We start from the raw sequence: 12942 nt of genomic DNA, 5'->3' as shown, positions 1-12942 counted from the left end.
CAAAATTGAAAATTTCAAGGGGTATGAATATTTTTGCAAGTCACTGTAAGATGAACTTTCCATATCATCCCGTGAGCTGCCAACACAAAGGGAAATGGCAAGCGATGGGAAAAAAAGAGGGTTAAACTGCAGCTATTTCTAACACTCTTCTGCTAAAGGCAAGTTCATATTGGCACGAACGTCTAGCTATGTTGCTTGATGAATGTGCATGAAGAGGTCCTTGTGGTGGCATCAAATCTAATTGAAAGATACATTAGCTAGTTTTGCCCATGAAATAGCCATAAAATTGATGAAATGAGCTTGGACTTCCTATGGAGGAGGCAGATCTTGAGAAGAGTAGCACAAGCTAATCTGAGGAAGATTTGGAGCATGCGCTCCCCTTATTGGGGCCTTGAAGTTGCAAAAAAAAAAATAATCCACTAATCGAAAAGGCTAAAACAGGTTAGAACAGCCCTTTTAACATCAAGAAGATGTAGTCTAGCTTGAACCTTATCTTCAGGGTGTAGGAAACAGAGAAGCTAGCACAATTTCCTGATTCAAGTTAGCAGAGGACGCTACATTAAGGAGAAAATGAATGAGGTTCACTTGGCCAGCAATGAGGTATGGTTCCCTGGATGACATGGCTTGAATTTCATTCACTTGTTTAGCTGATTTAATGTCTACCAAAAAAGTGGTTTCCAAGCTATACAGTACATTTTATATCTGCTCAAAAGGGCTACAGACCAGTTGCTTTAAAATCCTTAGTCTTCCATATCAGATGATTCATCATAAGAAACAATTGGTCCCTCAGAGGCAAGCTTGGATTCTGAACTTCACAGTAGGGTTTGTGGATGTTTTAGGGTTTGTTTGTTTTTTTTTTTTCCTTCCCAAGTATAAGATGATTGACTTGATGGACTGTTCATCCCTAAACCAGCTAAAAAAAACTTTTGCGCTTCTGTATGCAATTTTTTTTTCTTTAAGTTAACTCAAAGAATGACTATAATCACATCAGAATATGATAAAATAATAAGTGTTTAAGTGTATGGGGAGCCCCATTATATATTGTGCACTGATATATACCCATCGGTCGCTGACTTCCAGAGGTGCTGTACATCTTTTTTTCCCTCATGATTCCTGCTGAGACTACCAAACAATAGCCCCTACAGTTTTTATAGTACTACTGGGGAGGGTGAGGGGCTTAAGTGGTCAGCTTAGAACATGATCATTTATGGCACAGGAATTTGAAGAAATGCTTATCTATGGCTCAATATAGAGTGGCTAGTATAGTATACAGACTAAACTACAGAGTGGATGCAAAAAAAAAATCTTGTTTGGAAGGGAAGAGAACTTGAATGGAGTAGCCAATTTACAACACTTCTCGGAACCAGGAAAATGTTTGTTTTGGTACCGTGTTAGCCAGTGGTTATAAAATATAAAAAAACAAAAACTTTGCAAGTCTTCAGTAGGTGATACCTTTTTTAATGGCTAACTCATAATGATGACAGAATATAAAGTTTCGAAGCTTCTTCTTCAGATATAACTAAAAAACACTCTGTAGAGGCTGCATATTTATGACTGGGCACAGGGGTAGGATTACAGGAGGGAGGGGGGAAGAGGCTTATTACTATATACTTATAACAACAAACAATCAATTGCCAGATCCCCAGTTCTTATCTTAATGGCTGTCTTAATGATTTGTATAAAAAGACATAAACCCACGTGAGATGTTCATCCCATTGTCCAACGTCTGGAATAGGGCCATGGCCTTGTACTCATAAATCAGTCGCTGTTTCCTTGATTTAAAGTTCCCTTTTAAGATCAAGATTTTCATGTCATTGATGATGTTGTGGTCTTCCTGGCAAAAATGATTTAACACGGGAAGATCAGTTCTCTGTTGTTTGATTGTATGGCGATGTGAATTAATTCTCATTCTGAGTTTCTGACCAGTCTCTCCAACATACAGATTTTCAGTGGAACATTTGGTGCAAATGATCAAATACACCACATTAGGTGTGTTACAGGTGAACGTACCTGGGATTTTATATTCCCTGTTAGAGTTTGGGATCTCTCTCTTGTCAGTGGTCAGTATGTGCGGGCAGGTTTTGCACCTCTTCTGTCCACATGGAAATGTTCCTTTGTTAGTTGGAGGTGACAGAGAGCTGCTAATAATCATATTCCTGAGGTTTGGTGGCTGTCTGTAGCATAGGAGGATACAACCCCCAGGGGCACGCGATTGTTCTTCTTTTTGGTATTGTATTTTAATAACTCCGATCTTGGTATCCTGGTGGCTCTGGTGATTTGGTTATCAACTGTTCTTGGATGGTAACCCTGCCTCAAGAATGTGTTTTTGAGGCCCCCAAGGTGTTCGTCCCTATCTGCAGGGTTTGAACATATGCGATGGTATCTGATGGCCTGGCTGTATACAATGGAGTTCTTTATGTGTTTAGGATGAAAACTATCCCATCTTAGGTACGTAGGGCGGTCAATTGGTTTCCGATACAGCAATGTCTCAATTTTGTTGTCCTGTATCTTGATGACTGCATCCAGGAAGTTTATTTCGGAGAAGGAGTGATTGAGCGTCAGGTTGATGGTGGGATGGAACTGGTTGAACTGTTCATGGAAGGTTTTCAGCTGTTCCTCAGACCCGGTCCAAATGATTAGGATATCATCAATGAAGCGATAGTAGGCCCGAGGCCTAATGGTGCAGGTGGATAGGAAGTCACTCTCAAGCTTGGCCATGAAGAGATTAGCGTACTGTGGCGCCATTTTGCTCCCCATTGCGGTGCCGGTCCGTTGTAAATAGATGCAGTCACCAACCCCCACTTGGAGACGCTGAGAGGAATCACACGCAAATTACATCCACTACTGCAAAAAGACAACCGTCTAAAATCCATATTTTCTGACCCCCCTCTCCTATGCTACAGACAGCCACCAAACCTTAGGAATATGATTATTAGCAGCTCACTGTCACCTCCAACTAACAAAGGAACATTTCCATGTGGACAGAAGAGGTACAAGACCTGCCCTCACATACTGACCACTGACAAGATAGAGATCCCAAACTCTAACAGGGAATATAAAATCCCAGGTACGTTCACCTGTAACACACCTAATGTGGTGTATTTGATCATTTGCACCAAATGTTCCACTGAAAATCTGTATGTTGGAGAGACTGGTCAGAAACTCAGAATGAGAATTAATTCACATCGCCATACAATCAAACAACAGAGAACTGATCTTCCCGTGCCAAATCATTTTTGCCAGGAAGACCACAACATCATCAATGACATGAAAATCTTGATCTTAAAAGGGAACTTTAAATCAAGGAAACAGCGACTGATTTATGAGTACAAGGCCATGACCCTATTCCAGACGTTGGACAATGGGATGAACATCTCACGTGGGTTAATGTCTTTTTATACAAATCATTAAGACAGCCATTAAGATAAGAACTGGGGATCTGGCAATTGATTGTTTGTTGTTATAAGTATATAGTAATAAGCCTCTTCCCCCCTCCCTCCTGTAATCCTACCCCTGTGCCCAGTCATAAATATGCAGCCTCTACAGAGTGTTTTTTAGTTATATCTGAAGAAGAAGCTCAGAGGAAGCTTCGAAACGTTATATTCTGTCATCATTATGAGTTAGCCATTAAAAAAGGTATCACCTACTGAAGACTTGCAAAGTTTTTTTGTTTTTTATATTCTCGGAACCAGGCATTGTTGAAGACCAGAGGAGGTCAAGAGGAACCTGACCTGGCTTTGGTGGAAGGCAGAGAGCAGATGGGCTCAGGCTGGTGGCTTAGTAACTTTTTGACGTGGACATGGGGAGGATTGGCTCTTCACAGGAGAACATGGAGAGGGCCCAAGGAAATTGGAGATTACCCAGGGAAGTTAGACTACTTGAAGAAGTTCCAGTTGCAAACTGCTTCACAGACGCTGCACAGAGAAGTCCAGGTGCTTTATCCCTCAGGAAGGAAGAGAGTTCCTGAGGAGCTTGCAGGCTTCTGGAGAAGCAGAAAAAGGGAAAAAAAGAAAAGCAGGAACTGAGAGTTTTCTGAAGAGAACAGAGGATCCTCCCCCAGATTTTCCCAGCATACAGAGGATAGGGAGAAGCAAGTTACCCCTTGACCAATAGGAGAGGTTATGAGACCCGGGAAATGCAGGGAGGGGGCAGGCATAGTCCCCAGCTGAGATCCAGGACCAAAGTAGAAATTGCAGCTGGCCATGGCACAGAGCCGGCTCAGAGCACTGGAAGACTGGCAGAAGCCTAAAGAACGGTGTCGGGAACTGGGATATTTAATTAAAAAAAACAGGCGCCACTCCCCAAATGATTGCTGCTCGAGTGACTGGTAAAGAAGAGTCAAGGTGCCCATAGTAAGTGTAGGTCATCCTCTAAAACGGATACCCCCCCCCCCAAAAAAAAAAAAAAAAACAACAAACAAAACAAAACAAAAAAAACAGTATGCCCTAGATAGCCCCAGGAAGGAGGGGAGAGGCTAAGGATATGGGGCCCCAGGAAGATGACTAGGAGGTCTGGGCTGAGGGGTAAGAGGTTTTGGGAGAATCACATACTTCGCTATCTTCTCATACTCCCCCATCTGACATCTTCAGGTCATTCACTATGTGGACCTCACACATGGTAGAAGAGACTGGGTAATCAGCGAGGCACTCTTTAAAATATAAATTTAAAATAAAACTATGTAAAGCAAACAGATCTGAGTCAAGTCGTGTTTGCCCCTACTGCCTGAAGGCAGAGCTAGAACGGCCTCTCTCTGTCTTCTTCCAGTGCTGGGGGTCAACCTTCTATCTCTGCGCAGTGTAAGCTGATGGCTTGGCTGGAGAGCAAACGGAGAGGTTATATTCTTGGAGCTGTGTCCTGAATGATTCTACTGGCTTTTTGGATTTCTGTTATCCTAGGTGAGGTAACCTATTCTATGTTCAGTTAGAGCCTAGCCGGGCAGGCATTTATTTTTGTATTGTTTCCTTTTGTTGCTGCACTACCTTTTTGAGTGAAAATAAACTCTACCTTTGTTTTGGACTAAAAGAAACTGGACTTGTGTGTCTATACCACCCCACCTAGCAAACCCAGACTCTGACAACAGTCATCTCTGCCATCGGGCCTCGGGCCATTTTTTTATGTTCGCGAGCATGTGCAGTCGGCCATAAAATCTATAAAATCAACAGGGGAAAAAGACTAAGAAAAAGTCAATTTCTACAAAGCCTTCAGTCTCCGTTTGGATTCATGATCTGCCCACAATGTCAGGAACCTGAGGCTCATAATTTTAAAAGGTGGGCTTCACATTTGTTCAGCAATTTTAGGTGTTGCCTCAGCAATTATACTGGGTGGGTGAAACTGGATGGTGATCTCAGTTTCAGAGGCCAGTAAGGCTTACGCCTCTTATGCTGAATACATTCTTTGGAAGCTTTGGTACATTTAGACATTAAAGATTATCGAAGGTTCATAAAGCAAGAAAAACATTGGAAGCACAACAAGTGAGAAAAAAAAAGCTTCCTTAACAATAGGAGGGTTTGGTGCAAGGACTAGGGAAGTTGGGGAAACAGTAAATGGGGGATGGGTGAAGTACAAGGGGGAAGAGGAGGTGAGGGAGTATATGGCTCTGTGCTGCAAACCAGTAAAACAAACAAACAACATGTAGTACAAATAATTTCCAATGTAAAGAGCGAAGGATGGAAGGACAAGCCTTCCAGTGGACAGAAAACATAGGAATGAATCTGAAGGATAAACTGAAAAGTACAAGAGGAAGGAGGAGAGGGGAAATAAAGCAAGGGAGGATAAGGTTGTAGTAAGTGTGCATACCTCCCAACTTTCAAAGGATAGAGAGAGAAACCCACTCTTATCCATTTTTCTATGCCCCCACATAGTATAATCCTCCTATGGTCACCATAACATTATATGCCCCACATTATAATGTTACCCTCCAATTGCCCCACAGTATTAAGCCCCCTCCTCTGGTGCCTCAGTTTAACCTGCAAGTAACAAGAAGGGAACATTAAAATAGGGCAGCTGGAGGAAGACATTAATCCCTGGGGTTAGTTGGATGGAGACATTAAACTGGGGGCAACTGAGGGGGACATTAGATTGTGGGGGTAGCTGGCAGATATGTCCCCCTCTAGCTACACAGTTAATGTACTCCTCCTGTTGCCTCCAGTTTAATTTCCCCTTCCAACTTGCCCCCAGTATAATTTCCCCAAGTTTAATGCCCCCCCCCTCATTTTCCCCCAGTTTAATGTCACCCTCCATCTGCCTCCCCGGTTTAATGTTCCTCTTCATCCCCCCCAAGTTTAATGTCCCCCTTAATCTGCCTCTTTCCATCTGCCCCTAGTTTAATGTCCCCCTTCCTCTGTTCTCAGTTTAATATCCCCCTTCAGCTGTCCCCAGTTTAATGTGAGCCTCCATCTGGCCCCTCAGTTTAATGTTCCTCTTCATCCCCCCCCCCCAGTTTGATGTCCCTCCTTCATCTTCCCCCAGTTTAATGTCCCCCTTCATCGGCTCCCAGTTAAACATAATAAAACACTGATACTCACCTCTCCTCACTTCCCTGCTGCTCTGTGTAGTCCCTGGTCCCAGACTGTTCAGGGAGCTGCAGGCACAATGTGTGGATGCAGAATTTTGGTTGTCTGTTTGCCCCTGGAGGTTTGTTTTCATCACTTGGAATTCAGCCTGATTACAGCCAGGCTGAATATAGGGTATCTGCAGTACTCCTAATTAACACCTTCCTGACATCCGCCATACTACTAGTAGACATCTGCCTACTAGCATGGCGGATGTCGGGAAGGGGTTAATAGGAGCACTGTAGATACCCTATATTCAGCCTGGCTATAGCCTGCGTCCCGTTGCTCTGGCAGCTGGGAGCCTTGCGAAGCCTCTCCAGCCTGTCATTCAGTACATTCTATTGCAGGCTACAATATGTAGCCTGCAATAGAAATGCTGCATTTTTGTAATGCATTAGCATTGTAATGCATTGCATTAGTGACTTATAAATGCAAAAAAAAAGTATTAAAAATTCAAATCACCCCCCTTTCCCTAGAACACATATAAAAGTACGTAAATACTGTGAAACACCTTCACATTAGGTATCCCTGTGTCCGAGAACGCCCGCTCTACAAATCTATAACAATATTTTTCCCGTACAATAAATGCTATAAAATACCCGCGGTGGGAAGGAGTTAAAAAGTTAAAAGGGTTGTCCATTTTTGCCTGCACAACTCCTTTAAGCCCTAATATGGCTCTGTGAATGGAAAAATAAAAAAAGTTATGAAATTGGAAAATGTCACTGGCGGAAAGCAGTTTAAGGAATTGTAAGAGATGTTTTAAAAAAGTCCTGAACATGAAATATTATAAAATAATTAAAATAAGTTCTAGTCATCTATACATGTGCTGCTTCAGCACCATCATCTGGAAATAGTGACATGTGGGGCATAAAAGAAGTTGCAGGGGCCGCTGTGGGACATTATATATACACAAAAAAAAAAATATATGACTGCACAAGTATAGGTATAGGGTGCTCGTCAATGGGGAAAGGATTTGTCCCGTTCAATATAACTCCAAAAAGCGGGCGGCACACCAGGAATAGTGAAAAAAAAGTGAAGGAGGTTTATTGCCTTATACTGCGACGTTTTTTTTGGAGATTATATACGGTATATACATATATGTGTTCGGGTGCGTGGAGAAGTGAGGAGTCAAAGATGTCTACGTTGCAAACTTTACAGAGTGAAATCTCAGCTGGAAGAAGTGGTTATGGCGGTCCAAATGGAAGGGATGGGAAATGTGGGAAGACGTCTCCTGTAAGTATTACTGCACAAAATATTGCTGCATTGTATTTATTGTAATGTTACCGCTATCACTCCCAAGCCCCTGCTGCCTGAGGCGGACAATCAATATTCAGTCTGGGGGGGGGGGAGTCTTTTGACCGTCCGCCTCAGGCAGCAGAGAGGCTAGGTTCACCACTGTTGTAAGGTAGCCGATACAGAAGTCTGTAATGTTTCCAAGTCTTCTGCTCGCTGCTGCAGATTAGCAATATCAGTCTTCACCACATTGAGGTCTTGGTGCCAGGCTTTCTTTAGGTCAGGAGGGCTAGGAGGTACTGCAATTCCGGGTGGCCTTTAAGGGTTTGGATGGCCAACTCCAGCAGAGGTAGACGTGGGATGGAAGGGGTGACGGGATGTGGTAGCAGCGGTACCAGTGATGTGATGTTCCTATATACCTCCCACCAACCAGGACTGCCCTGCTGAAATTGGGACGGTTGGGAGATATTCTTTTCTAATATATTTTATATATGCGGTTCCTCACACTTTTCTAGATTTCTACTTGCTGTTAATATTTGTTTACTTCTCATGGATAAAATTCTATCCATAGTAGATTTAGGCAATTAATCGATAAATAACTGAAACCGACCATCGATACGGGTAACCAATGTGATTTTGTGCATATCAATTATTTTAGTTTGGTTATTGCATTATTTGCAAGTCTCGGATCGAACATGTCCAAACTGGAGCTGCTATTATTATACTCTGGGGTCTTTTCAGTTCTCAAAATTTAATTAGTGGAGGCCCATTTGAGATGAATAACTAAAGCATAGGCTACTATGTGGAATATTTCCCCACTTCTGAGGTTAATAATTTCCAAAGCATCAGAAAGTCCAATTTTCATATAAGCACATAAGCATATAATGCACAAATACTAAAACTTAACATTTATTAATTCACCCCTAAAAAGGCTAGTTTAAAGCATACATAAAATTGACCAATGACAATCCAGCCACTGAACTATGCACAAATAATCCCATAGGTTCAGATAGGGAAAAATGACAGAATCACCGTATTATATCCATGTGTCTATGAGTAAAAAATGGTTTGATCTTACCACTATAGTGAATCACTCGGTTGCTGTTCAAATGGATGCTGACGGGTAACAGTCCCTAGATATCCCTTATCAGTCCCTACGCGACGTTTCAGGGTGTATTCACACCCCTCTTCAGTGGACCTAACTACTCCTAAAACTAAAAGGAAAACTGAAAATTCAAATCACCCTCTCCAGCCCGTTTAAGCTCTCAGAGAGGGGGCTTCCATATTCAGCACAGTGGTGCATGTGAACAGGGATCACAATCCGGAGACTTTGTGGCCACTGCCACAAAGTATTTGCGAGAGACAGGTTGAGAGTAGTCTCTGGATTGTGATCCCTGTTCACATGCACCACTGTGCCGAATATGGAAGCCCCCTCCCTGAGAGCTTAAACGGGCTGGAGAGGGCGATTTGAATTTTCAGTTTTCCTTTTAGTTTTAGGAGTAGTTAGGTCCCCTGAAGAGGGGTGTGAATACACCCTGAAACGTCACGTAAGGACTGATAAGGGTCAACTTTAGGTTCCGTTTGGGACCGCCCTTATTAGGGTGGGAGCTATATACAGGGTGAAAGGGACAGTGACCTAGGGATATCTAGGGACTGTCACCCGTCAGCATCCATTTGAACAACAACCGAGTAATCCACTATGGTGGTAAGATCGAACCATTTTTTATCTATAGACACATGGATATAATACGGTGATTCTGTCATTTTTCCCTATCTGAACCTATGGGATAATTTGTGCATAGTTCAGTGGCTGGATTGTCATTGGTCAATCTTATGTATGCTTTAAACTAGTATTTTTAGGGGTGAATTAATAAATGTTAAGTTTTAGTATTTGTGCATCAGTGACCATTTGAGATGATCAATGTAAAACACAGTGTTACTCACCTACTCTGGATTACAGCGCTGGTCTTTGTCCTCTTCCAGAATAACCTATCGCAATTAACTGTAATCAAGGTAAAATATCTAATAAATTGTTATATTTTATTTAGACCATAATTGCCAAGCCTTAGTCCATGGTCATGTGATGGACGCACAGGTACATAGCTCATTACAATACAATTTGATTAGGATCTGTTTACACCGCCCTTTGTTACTAAGAAACTGGGTGCAGTTTTTTAATTGCAGTATTGAGGACCACATTTTTTACTATAGCAGTACGCGACAGGTTTTCAAGTTAATGCACATTAGTCAGGGGCGTAACTAAAGGGGTAGCAGCAGTAGCAGCTGCCAGAGGGCCCAGGACATTAGGGGTCCGGCGACAGCCGCTAACTCTGCGTTGTTTTTTTTTCTCTTCTTAATAGGCCATTACCGGTAATGGGTCCTATTTACTTACCAATCCTGGCAGAGGCCCCCACAAACACTATTATTGTACTTGGGGGGTCTTTTCAGACCCTCGAGTATAATGATCAGAGGCTTAGGAGAGGTAAGGGAACATAAAAAACCCTGTTATTTATCTCTCCGGGCTCCAGACAGGCTTTGGGCCTACTTCTCTGACATCTCTGACATCAATGGGAGGCTTTTTAACCCATTGATTTCAATGTATTCCGCGTGGAAAACGGAACCCATTGAAGTCAATGGGAGTCTTTTTATCAGCACTGATTCTGCCGCGAGTTATCCATACTTCCCAACTTTTGACGAACCGAAAGAGGGACAAAATGTGCGTCGCAAGCAGCGGCAAATTTAGCTCCACCCACTTTTATGTTGATTTTGCCCATTCTCATTAATTTTTCATGTGCCCCCACACAGTATAATCCTCCTACAGTCACCCTTAAATTATATGTCCCCCCCTCCATCTCTCCCCCAGTTTCATGTAAGAAAGAACTTCACGTTTCGAAGTGTCTAAACAATCACCATTTTATTCGTAAAGTCAAGTGTGAACGTTTCGTTTTCAGTCTCATAGACCTTCATCTGTTTAAACAGAGTCTGATGAAGGTCTATGAAACCGAAAACGTTCACACTTGACTTTACGAATAAAATGGTGATTGTTTAGACACTTCGAAACGTGAAGTTCTGTCTTACATTACAAGATGGGTTGGGACCCTAACTTCACTACCAGGAACATCAACTATATCCCTACACATATCCCCCAGTTTCATATAACCCCTTCATCTGCCCCCAGTTTCATGTCCCCCCCACCATCTCTGCCCACAGTTTCATGCTGTTCTCCCCCCCTTCATCTGCCCCTAGTTTCATTGGCCCCCTACATTAAGTTTCCCTCAATGTTTAACTAAAAAAAAACACTTAGGGAGCCTTCACACGGAGTAAACGCGCGTGTATTTTTGCAAAATACACGTGTAAAAATAACACTGCCATTGATTTCAATGATATTTTTTACACGTGTAATAATACGCCTGTAAAATGTCATTGAAGTCAATGGGAGTCTTGTTTTTACACGTGTATTTTGCAAAAATACACGCACGTTTACTCCGTGTGAAGGCTCCCTTATACTCACCTTCCAACGCTCCCCCGCAGCTCTCTCCACAGTCTCTCTCACTCAAATAGTTGTAGGCGTGATGTGACGTCATCACGCCGTCAAGCCGGAGCGGTTGGGAGGTATGGGGTTATCGCGGCAGAATCAGCGCCACTTTACTCCGTGTAATTGCTCCCTTATTGTGCATCTTGAAACAGCCTCACTGATAGTTTTCAGAATCTTGTATTTCAGCTGATGTTATGTCTGGGTTTTCTTTCCGTCCCGAACAATTTTCCGGGCAGTTGTGGCAGAAACATTGGTTGATCTACCTGACTGTGGTTTGGTTTTTACAGAGCCCCTGATTTTCCATTTGTTAATCACAATGTGATATTGCTGACAGGTATTACCGTATATACTCGAGTATAAGCCGAATATAAGCCGAGGCCCCTAATTTTACCACAAAAAACTGGGAAAACTTATTGACTCGAGTATAAGCCTAGGGCTAGGGGGGAAATGCAGCAGCTACTGGAAAATTTCAAAAATGAAAATGGTTGGAGTTTTTGGGTGCAGTAGTTGCTGGGGAAGGGGAGGAGGTGTTTTGGTTGTCTATCTGCCCCTTCCCCGAGTTTGAGGACTGGGTTCTCCCCCCCCCCCCCCCCCCACTTGGGATTCAGCCTGGAACTATAGGGTATCTGCAATGCTCGTATTAACCCCTTCCCGATGGAACAGGAGCACTGCAGATACCCTATATTCAGTAGACCAGGCACTTTCAGACACAGGGATACCTAATGTGTATGTGTTTCACAGTCATTTTCTACTTTTGTATGTATTCTAGGGAAAGGAATGATTTAGAACTTTTTTTTTTTTTTTTTTTGGCACTATTTTATGGGAGATTCTATACATTAATATTGTGGCTGGTCATAGACCCCCCTCCTTAAAAAAAAAAAATAAAAAAAAAAATAATTTTTTTTTTGCTGACTCGAGTATAAGCCGAGGGGGGCTTTTTCAGTACAAAAACTGGGCTAAAAAATTCGGCTTATACTCGAGTATATAGAGTAGCAATTCCTTGGATAATTTTTTGTATCCCTTTCCTGTTTTATATAGTTCAACTACCTTTTCCGTGGACAATTCCTTTGCTTTCCCCTGTCTCACAATCCAGAAATGTCAGTGGCTGGAGGAAACATGCAATAGTCTGTCTGGATCCCATAAACTCAGGATCACATCTGCGTGTGGATTCCGTCCGGTTAGAGCCCATGCAAGCAGTGCGCGGCACGCACACGGACCCCATTATAGTCTATGGGGTCCGTGTGCTTTAACTGCACAGTGCTTGCAGTTGCGTTGGTATTCCATTTGGGGGGGTCCTCATGCAGACTTCCCTAGACGGAATCCAAATGCTAATGTGAACCAGGGGTTACAGCCATTCAAACCCCTTCGTGTCAAGTTCTGGACATGTTATCAAACCAAAATCACCAGGGGATGGGAACTTTTGAACAAGGTCATTTTGATGTTTTTGGTTGTCATTATATTGTAGAAATGCAGGGTTTTTTTATTGCCTTTTTTTTTTTTTTTTTTTATAAAGCCAAAGCCAGGAGTGGATTATGCAGAAGGAGTATAAGAACTTCCAAGGTATTTCCCATTCCTTTGGTAGTTACTCCTAGGTAGGGCTAAAAAAATAAAACGCAGCAAAAT

At 42.6% G+C, this 12942-nt stretch overlaps 2 protein-coding genes across 2 annotated transcripts in view; both read left to right on the top strand.

Moving 5' to 3' along the window:
* The window catches only part of TM9SF4 (transmembrane 9 superfamily member 4), a 318186-nt gene that overhangs the window by 135558 nt on the left and 169686 nt on the right, over positions 1 to 12942 (top strand). The gene's annotated exons all lie outside the window — the stretch shown is intronic.
* POFUT1 (protein O-fucosyltransferase 1) overlaps positions 1 to 12942 on the top strand; it is a 142906-nt gene that overhangs the window by 80579 nt on the left and 49385 nt on the right. The window lies entirely within an intron of this gene.

Source organism: Leptodactylus fuscus, chromosome 6 (assembly GCF_031893055.1).
Source record: "Leptodactylus fuscus isolate aLepFus1 chromosome 6, aLepFus1.hap2, whole genome shotgun sequence".
NCBI classification, from domain to species: domain Eukaryota; kingdom Metazoa; phylum Chordata; class Amphibia; order Anura; family Leptodactylidae; genus Leptodactylus; species Leptodactylus fuscus.
This window is presented reverse-complemented; position numbering and strand designations above follow the sequence as displayed.